Raw genomic sequence first — 10,805 nt, 5'->3', positions numbered from 1 at the left:
ATGAGCCCTTTAAGAAACCTTGTAACACTTGTAAATGATGGTAATAGATGGGGCAGTCGTGGCCTAATGGTTAGAGAGTCGGACTTGTAACCCAAAGGTTGCGGGTCGAGTCTCAGGTCTGGCAGGGATTGTAGGTGGGGGGAGTAAATGACGCTCTCCTTCCACCTTCAATACCATGACTGAGGTGAGACCATTGAGCAAGGGCACCGCAGCAATATGGCTGCCCACTGCTCCGGGTGTCTGTTCACAGTGTGTGTGTGTGTGTGTGTGTGTGTGTTTGTTCACTTCTCAGTGCTGTGTGTGCGCACTTGGATGGGTGAAATGCAGAGCACAAATTCCAAATATGGGTCACCACACTTGGCCACACATCACGTCCTTTACTTTACTTTACTTTACTTTCCTAATATTTACACATAAAGAGAGGTTTAATGCATGTTAATATCTACCCTTTAAACTAAAGTGTTTTTTTTTTTCTATTTCTACAAGCATTTGACTCCTCCCAGACCGCTGAAGCCCTATGGTACGGGAAAAGGTGAGACCTGTGGTGGCTTGTGAGGTGAGGTGACATAATTTGTTTGTTCTTGGAGAGAGAGATGTTTGGATTTCATGAGTCAACTGGGAGTTTACTTGCTTTGAGACAGGGCAGAGAGGAGTGTCTGTAGTCTTCTGTTATCACTGCAGGCTTGGCTGGGGCGAAACAGAACGTATGCACAGTCACAGCTTGTGACCTCATACACACAGAGGGACTAAAAATAGCAGCTCTTCTCGACTTATCAACAACAAACCCCGACCACACACAATGTAAACAGGGCAAAGAAGAAGAGTATATATGAGATAGAAAATTGCTTATAATACATTAACACAGGAAATGAGTATCTATGAGCCAAAAAACAGCACAAAAATGTGAGCATTTACATTTGCAAGTGCATGCATGTTTTTTTTTTTTTTAAATAAATAATAAAAAAAATAAATAAAACATTGTCAGTAAAGGAAGTTCTATGTACAGTTCCATGTTTTTCTAGTGAGTATTTACTCGGACATAGTCTTGTTCCTTCTTCCCGGGAGTTACCTGAATATGACCCAACCTTCCTTTAGAGAATGTGTGTGTGTGTGTGTGTGTGTGTGTGTGAGAGAGAGAGACAGCACATATTCACAAACTCACAGATCTCCTTGCACCAGGCAATACACACTATGAATGCTCCATCCAAAGCCTCCCAGCAGGACTACAACCAGAATGATGATGACCAGAGCAGGAAGTCCCCAGCTGAGCAGGAAATAGAGAAGGTAGCGTCTCTCTGTGTGCTCATCATTAATCACCAATATCTGCCAGAAGTTTATGGCCTGGGAAAGACAACACAAATGTTACTAAATAAATAAATGGAAACATCATAAACAAACCAGATTCATAAAAAGGATAGCTGATTAATGTTTTGATAAGACTAGGCAGCAAGAACCAACTAGCAAATGGACATCTGTTGGTTATATGACCTCATATCTAATTAATTGCACATCAGCTATTAGTGCTATCAAGAACTAATACTTTCTTGGTCTATGCGTTCAGTTAGCCTACTTCACTTTTGGTGACGAGGCACTTCAACAGAGAGTTTAAAATCAACATCAAAATCAAGTCCTGATGTGGCACCTTCATCCATCAGTATTAGCACCATAAATGGACAGGAACTGCAGCAGCTCTGTTTTGCTGTGCTGGGAACTTGGATAAGAGATGAAGAGATAATAGAAGCTGGCAGGATGTTGTGTTAGCTTTTGGGTGTCTAAACACTCTGCAATCTCCCTCCAGCCTCTTTGTAATTATGGAAGAGGTTGGCACCCCGCCATCGAGATTGCCCTGTTATGCAACTTCCATTGATCCGTCGCTTCAACCGTGCCAGTATAGGGAGTCTCTGGGATCTATTGAATGGCTATTTTAGCACAGGCTGAAACACGAGTCCCAATGCATAGGAAAGAACTCTTAGATCAATAGTTTTCATTGATAAAGTGTTTTTTTTTTTCAGCGCCCTTTTAAGGTAGGCGTGGAACATCTGCACTATTTCCATTGAAGGCTGGTGACTTTTGCTCACATTTGCAGTCTGAAGGACTCAACAGCAGTTACCGAAAGTCAGTCTGCAGATTTCAAACAGTCAGAGTTGACAAATCATGTAGTGAATTATGGGCAAATGTTCAGTTTCTTTTATTTAGTCGGAAGATGTAGAACATATTTGATAATTTGAGCAAATTTTAGAACGCATATTTTTGTATTGACTTCTAGCAATGAGGCTGTGTTTCTGTGCGAGTTTGCTGTGTTCGGAACAGCTTGAAATGCTGGTTAGTGTGTGATCTTCAGTTGTTTAGTGTATGATAACAAGTTTTTCTCTGAAACCATTAACAAAGTCGTTAAGTGTATGACGTTAGGTGTTTTAAAAACTGTTCGGATTTTAAAATCTGTGTAGTGTATTCCAGTCTTACGCAAACAAAGACAAAACTCACATTGCTTTAGCCCCAGATTCTCTCAAGGAATTGTTCAAATCAGGTACCAGCGCACAAACAAAATCTGTGGTTAACGCAATTTGTACTGTGCAGTTCCGCATCATGCAGGTTGGTTCTGAGTTCTACATTGTCAGACTATCATAATCTGACAAACTTGGATTTATCTTCTATTTAAACTGTGGGTGGTTATTGAATAAGATACAGCTGAAATTTTATACTGAAATATGGCTCAAAGAAATTAAACAATGAGAAAAGTGCAAACGAAACAAATTTTTTTTCACATCCATTATCACATCACATACGTTATGCAAAGTTTTATTACAGGCTCATTTGTCAGCGGTTTTGAGACTGTTTTGAAATAAAGACAAGCACATGTTCAAATCAATCTCTCCAGGATGCAAATACTTTCCAGTCTGATTCATGATTTACCTTTTCCACCAAAGACAATTTTTGTGTGATTTATTCCATGTGTCTTCATAAACTCACACCCACTTTTGCACACACATCAACACACTTACATAAACATTGTGTCATACATACTTTACATTTGGTCCTTCCACTACTGATGGCTCCATCCTCCTAAAACCTATTTTTGTAATTAGCTGGTTAGTTTATTTCATGTTCTCTTGCATAATCTTTCAACACTAGTGCATCAAGTGCCAATAGAGATTACATGCTCTATGTAAACTGCTAAGCCCCTGGTGTTTTTCAGCGTCATTGAGGAGAACAAGATAATCCCACTATGTGAGCAAAACAGCCTTTGATTTCAAGAAGTTTAATTTAGGTGAGAGGTTCCTCCAGGGTCAGTGCTTGGTCCTATGTCTTTTCAAACTAAAGGGAGAAATCCAATGCAACATTAATTCAGATGTTTGTGTTCTGTGTGGGTCTTTGAGGGATTAAAAGCCATGTTCTTTTTTCATTTCATTAAGCATGTTAGGGCCAAATCCTGTTTTTGCTTTCGGCGAAAAAGACGACCTTCATAGCTTTGAGTGAGTTGACTTTCAGAGACAGGTTTCTGTGGTTAGAAGGGATTACCGTACAAAGGAAAGGAGCAGGCAAAAGGGTGCAGGTCCAGCAAGATTTATAGGATGGATTTTCAAAAGGTCTCAGAACAGCTATTGCAGGCGTGCTAGAACACCTGCCTGCAAAATCTAAAACTAAATGAATCACACGTAGCTGGAACATGTCATGCAGCACGTAATGTAAATCATGTGTTTCTTAACAGATTGAACTACTGAATCAGGCTCATTCCTGAGCCAACAGAGAAAAGTTATGATGATCAAACATTTATGTAAAGAACAAGACTAAGCTTAACCCTACCCCTAAACCTGACCCTCACACAAATCATTTTTGCAATTAAAAAAAGTGTGTGATTTATAACTGTTTTCTTCATGGGGACTGAAATGTTGTCCCTACAATGTCAAAAATGTCAGAAATGTAAACAAAAATGTTTACTATACTTGTGGGTATATTTGATCCCCATAATGTAGGGAATACTTGGACCGACCACACACACACACACACACATTGATACAAGCTTCCTGTTCATGGTGTGATATTTATGTGCAAACATTCTCTCATTTTCAGCAACAAGTCAAAACCAAAAAGGCCTTTGATATTTGTTGGATTCTTAAAAGCTCTTACAAGTTTATGCACTAATTATACTTAAAAATACACATCAGAGAGACCAACAAAACTATGTTTCAGATTAACTTCTAGAGTTTTGAGGGTTTTTTTCTTGAGGGTAAAACCTTTTTCAGGCAGTCTATTGTCTGAGGGCAATATATACCAAACATTATATACTAAACAATGACAATGAAGGTGTGTGATTGAAAAAAATATTGTGAAATAAATTTTTTACCCTCCTCGTAAGTAAGCTTATTGTTCAAATGAAAGTTTATGCCACACCTTCAACTGACCTGCTGTAAAACCTTTACTCTGAGAACTTCCTGATTTCAACTTCAATTGCGTAAAAGGGTTCATCCCAAAATAAGAGTTTTGTCATCATTTACTCACCCCCATGTTGTTCCAAACCTTTGCTGGCCAGGAAAGAAAGTATTTTGAATAATGTTGGGTAACCAAACAGTTGCTGGTAGCCATTGACTTCCATAGTATTTATTTTTTTGTCAATGACAACCAGCAACTTACCAACATTTCTCAAAATATCTTCTTTTGTGTTCCAAAAGAGGTATGAAACAACATTTTAACAGATTTTTCATTTTTAAGTGAACTCTATGCCGTTCAGAAGTTAAGAATTATCTTCACATAATCATGAATTAAGGACCCTATCTCAACTGAATTTCATTAATGAAGCAGGATTAAGTATTTTGATGTGGTCAATGCGAAAAAACCTGCTACAATGACCACACAGTAGATGGAAAAAGTAAAGTTTTACCTGTATGAGCATCCAGCTGAACTGGCTGAGGTGGAAGTAATGGAAGAAAAGGCCAAGAGCAGCACAACTGTCCTCTGAGAACATACGTCCCCGGAATGCAGACACCAAGAAACAAATCTGAAAAACACATAGTGACAGATACATCAGCAGAGGCCCTGGAGTCCTCATACACCCGGGTACACACTCAGCAGAAAACACACATTCAGATGACTCTCAGCATTCAGTTCTAGCACTGAGTCCCAGAAGAGCATCTCAAATGTCTAAGACTGTTCCTAAATCATTTATACTTATAACATTGTTGATAAATATTTGAAGAGCTGACTGTTGCATCACACTGCAGAATGGACAGTTGTGAAGAGCAACAGTTTAAATCATTCTGTGTGTGCCTACTGAGTGTTTAAGCAGTGCAGACAGCTTCATAAAAATAGTTAAAACCAATGCTAATCACATTACATTTTCTTTAAATCTTGCTTTTTTCCAAAATGATAATTTCAAGACATTTGGACACAACACATGATAGACAGTAAATATTTTATGTGATTATATATTCTGACAGCTGACCTTAGAATCTAGTTTCATATTTACAGGGACCTTTTCCAACTGGGACCTTTTTGGTGTGACAAGACATAATCCAAGTCCAAGGGCCAATGTACACTTCAGGAACAGTGCAAAACCTTATCAAACAAAAACAACTGGGTAGTTTCACCTTGTCTACGACCTCTCAGAACTGTATTTGTGGACACATAGAAAAACTGGCAGACAACTCTCATGTGCAGGGCACTAGGTAACGGTCAGGTCTGTGAATACTGTGACCCTTTCAATGCAAACAACACAGTGTTTTTCAACTAAACTGAGCATCCTTGTTGGGAAACCCAAATTGAGGGGAAACTGTGCCTGTGGAAAACCAATCCTGGCTGCTGAGTGAAGGGAAATGTGGAGTCATTACAGACGGGATGGCATTAAATGAGGTACTGTTGGGATAAAAGTCAAGAGGACAGCGAGTGGTGTGAGAGGGAGGTGCCGGCGCAGGATGTAGTGAGCAGTGTCCATCAGGTGCATGCTGGGAAGCGTGATTCTGGGTAGTCGTAAGCTGGCGTGGAAATGTGGTAATTCTGTCAAAAAAGCTCAGCACTGTATGTGTGGGTCATGGTATAATCTCATAAATAAACAAGCACGTATAAAGACAAAAAACATATTCGCCCAAATATATTCATTCATAGTCTGTCATCATTTTACTTTGTGAGCTACATTTTTACGATTTACAATATTTAAGGTTAGTTTTGAGGTTAATACAAATCATTTTTTGGGTCTGTGTGATATTTACACTCATTGCTGAACAGGACTAACACAAAACAAGATTTTCGGAACAAATAATTGGGGATAGTAAGATACTTTTATTCAGCAAGGACACATTAAATTTATCAAATGTGACAGCAAAGACATTTATAATGCTACAAAAGATCTCTATTTCAAACAAATGCTGTTTATTGAGCACCGAATCACCATATTAGAATGATTTCTGAAGGATCAGGTGACAACGAAGACTGGAGTAATGGCTGCTGAAAATTCAGCTTTGCTATCACAGGAAAAAACTGAAATTTAAAATATGAAAGTAAAAAAAAAGTTATTTTAATAAGGAGAAAAATAATAATAATTTTATGTATTGTTATATATACACTATACATTGTACCTAACTTTTCTATGAATGTCATTATTTTATGTGACCCAGCAACGCCATTGTATACATTTCACAAAATTGAGAACTATTTATTTTTAACCAATTCAAAACTATACATCTGTTATCTACTATAGACACACATATCCCCATATATAAAATACCAAAAGAAAATAGTTAGAAAAGGAAAAAGCTTGAAAAAAAAAAAATGATGTATGGAAACATTTACAAGGATTGGCTCGGCTTAACAAAGGCTCAGTTTTTCACAAAGCTTCTTCTGTGTCACAGTAAAAATACTCAAATCACATTCAAACTAGAAACTCATTACAGCCTCTACAGTGATACCTTCATTAATGCACACCGAGGCAAAGCCCATGTTTTTGTTCCTGTGGTTGTCCCAGGGGCGCACACCCGGGTGAGTAAACAGGGAAGAGATCCGATCGGGTTCCCATTTAATATGATCTGCTCACGTACACCCACTCAGACGATCACACCAGTAACACTAACTGCTGATGGCAGGGGCACCATCCCCCTCCTCTAATAACCTTTCTGGATGATTCTCTGGTCCACATTTGATCCCGCTGCCTTATGTAACAAAAGAGACATTCAGAAAGACTTCTGAAGCTAAAAGTAGCAGCTAACTCATTTCATCACAAACGACCCGTTCAGTTCATACATCAATCTACAACAAGCTTATCACTGGCCCCTAGGCAACCTTTTATCCTGCAGTAATGTGTATAAATACAGGAAACTTGGCTCCGGCTTAACGGTTCCTGATTAATAAGACATCAGCACCTCCGTCATGTGAAACGCATGGCCTCCGATGACATAACCAAAGCAGGTTGGGGGACAGCGGTTCATTCAAAGGCTTGAGAATGAAGATGGCTGATAGAGAGCCATGGTGGAGATTAGAGGACCCTGTGTCTGGGACCTGTCTGGCCTGGAGACAGCCCTCAAGACCAGATGCACTTGATAATGTGGATCTACTTACCCTTTCAGTGCAATCACTCAAACCCATAACAGGGAGTGTCAGAAAATAGACCATACAATCTGACACACGCTATGTTTATAGGACGGATGTACTGCACCGCGCTGTACCATAAACAATATGGGTGTAAACAGTACATGTGTGCAGAACAGTTCATGAGCTCATATCATCATGAGGTAAAAATGAAAAACCCACCAGTACAAAACCTTTCTAATCTGTTTAATTCACAACTTGACTCATTACCACATTTATTATAAATGATCAGTGCAAAAATGGATGTTAGAAAATGAGAAATAAAATACATTTAGTGAGGTTTATGAGTTAAAGTGGGGGAAAAAATCTGTCAATGGAACAAGATACATTCTATAGATACATTTTATAGCTATACAGAGAAAAAATGTCTATTAGAAATAAATAAATAAAGCCAAATAATAATAATGTTAATAATTACATATTTTAATTATTAAATCCATTATTTGTTATACGTAATACAATTAGTGAAGCTTCTTATAACCAGTTCGAAAAAGAATAATTTCTTTTTTAAAAAGTTTCTAAAATAATTTATTGTAGGCTGGAGTTACACACCAAAAGTCATGAATTTGTATTGAATCTAAAAATGCTTCATAAACATGCTTTATGCCATAAAGAAAGCAGATTATACTATTCAGCACTATGTCAGGTCAAAAACTGAATGAAAAAAAGTCTAAATGTTCTCTAGGTCAATTGGTTCCTGATGAGACATAGAAGCAGCTGTATCAGGGGTGTCATCATGAAGACTGAGAGATGAGTCACTCACAGCAGCATTATCAGCTTTCTAATGACAATGCTGGATTAATGCCAGACAGTCCCACAACGTCCCTGTCTTATCTGACCTAATGCCCAAGAGGACAGACATTAGCTATTGTGGTTTGTTTGGTTCTTTGTTTGGTTTGGTTCTTGTATGGTTGTATGATGGATGTAAAATATGTTTATGTAAAACAAATAATAATAATGATAATAATAATACAAAATTCTCATAGCCTCATTTGTATCAAAAGAAGTATATGTCATCTATCTACCAACATCTATGGAACAAGACAAAATACATCCATATTCAAATGTAAATTATCTGTAAAAAATCTTAATATCTAGATTTACAGTTAAATTCAGGTAAATGTGTCATGTTTTAAAGGGTGTATAGATATTTTTGCAGAGCTTACAAAACGATTGTAAAAATGATATAAATTAGACATATGTGTTTTTGCACTTGTTACATCATGCTACCAGTTTAAATAATTGAAAACATGAAAGTTGCTATGGTAAGAAAGCAGCCGGGAATGTAAATGTAAACAATATTTTTGAAGCTATATTCACAGCTGACTTGGAGTCTCTACAGATATATTTTACCCAGAGGAAGATACTGAGCTTAAAATAGCTGCACACCATGCATTAAAAACATTATGTCTTGACTGACAGGCGGATGACTGGTGAACCATTCATGTTGAATTGGGAATGACAGCCCAGCCAGGAGCTGTAGAGTAAGAGCTACTTCAACATGTGCAGTAAGCTGCTTTGGTTAAAAAGCATTTATTGAAGGACAAATCAATATAAAACAACACCAGTGGCTCTGTGAACGATGTGTCTGCTTTATGTATATCACTGACCTTGAGACATCTTCTACAAAATCCCAAACTCTTTAGTTATGTTTTTTTCATGATCCCGACTACATTTTCTTGTGATCTCAGCATAACAAAACTGGTTTTATTTTCTCTTACAAGAGAGAAAAAAAAAGGTACGGTACAAGAGTCATAATTTCTCTGGGCAGCCGCAAAGCGTTTAATCGGCTTCTGTCAAACATCGCTCTATAACCATGCAGACGTCCTGTCACACAAGTTGGCAGGGAATGGAATTGACGACATGTCACTACAGTGTGAATGACGATAAACTTGTTGCCTCTTTCTCAAGTGTCAGACGCTGATTTGTAAAACATAATGGCTGGAGTGAGTACCTGATAAATGTAAAAAACAATTCACTCAGCCATCTTGCAGCAGAATATATTGAGCTTAGATATAGCTTTTGTTACATTTTGTTTTGTCAAGATCATGCAGGGTTATGTGAAAGGAAAGAATTCTTCTTATTATTAATAATAATAATAATGATGAATGTATAATAATAATAATATATAAATAAAAAAACAATAATGGATGTACTTCAGTGATCTTTTAAAATATAAAATATTCCCTTAAACATTCAATATGTGCAAGTGGATTATGTCGGCTACAAAGTTATTTTTAACTCCATGTTTCCAATGAGCACAAATGTCTTATACATTTTTTTAAGGATATGTTTACCTGTGAAGCAGGTAAATGCATTGATCTCTGCAGTGTGTTTTTGTGTAGTATGCTGCACGCAGAACCACTCCAGTCCTGTACTCCATCGGTGTGCCTTTGAGTGCTACTATATATAGATACTGTGTTAGTCACAGATGCACCTCCCCCTTTTCCAGAGCCGACTGTAAAGGAGTCAAGCAGTCTGTGGCCTCGAGCTGATTTCCACACACATCAGTCAGACAGGTAAACCTCAGTACCAGCCCTGTGGGCCTATGTACTGTGTAAAACAAACATGTGTGAAAATAATCTAGAACAGCCCAATGATATACATTATCTGTGTACAAAACACTCAAACAAGTATTATCGCCAGCTGACGGAAATTTGTACATGCATGGTGATGTGAAGGGAAAAATTGCAGGGTAATAATATAGCAAAGATCCGTCTGCCTTCCCCTCAGAAGGGAGAGCCAGCTAGGTGGTTTCCTGTCTGGAGGATGCATATGTGTTTGTCATCAAGCAACAAACAAGATATATATTTGGTGTGGTATTAGCTGCTGTTTTGAAGAATAAATCAATCTCAGCTCCACTGCACGATAGATGATGTTTTGGCATCTTCTTCTCTGACGACTATGTTTCCATGTACTATACTAGTCTGAGTTAAATTGTTATGACTGCACTAACAAAAAAGTATCATGTTATTACCATGTTTTTTTTAGACATGGCAAGCATGGTAATGCAATGGCTATTTACATGATTCATTCATATTTTTTCAACAAGTAGAACAACAAAAAGTTGCATCACTGTCTTAAGCTCAACCTGAATTGCACTGCTTCACACCTGAGCAACAGAATAATAATCATTTGGGATTTCCTAAAATGTTCTGCTTATTTGAACAAACAAAACAAAACCCCCCAACCCTCAAAAAAAAAAAAAAAAAACCCAAAAAAACCTAAAA

The 10,805-nt window shown here is 37.7% G+C and overlaps 1 pseudogene; it reads right to left on the bottom strand.

The window, feature by feature from the left end:
* Positions 1 to 10,805, bottom strand: part of LOC107756242 (G-protein coupled receptor 98-like) — a 130,433-nt pseudogene that overhangs the window by 23,150 nt on the left and 96,478 nt on the right.

This window comes from Sinocyclocheilus rhinocerous, unplaced genomic scaffold (assembly GCF_001515625.1).
Source record: "Sinocyclocheilus rhinocerous isolate Xijiao unplaced genomic scaffold, SAMN03320098_v1.1 scaffold1043, whole genome shotgun sequence".
Lineage (NCBI taxonomy): Eukaryota > Metazoa > Chordata > Actinopteri > Cypriniformes > Cyprinidae > Sinocyclocheilus > Sinocyclocheilus rhinocerous.
Note: the sequence above shows the minus strand (reverse complement) of the source record. Positions and strands in the feature narration are given on the sequence as shown.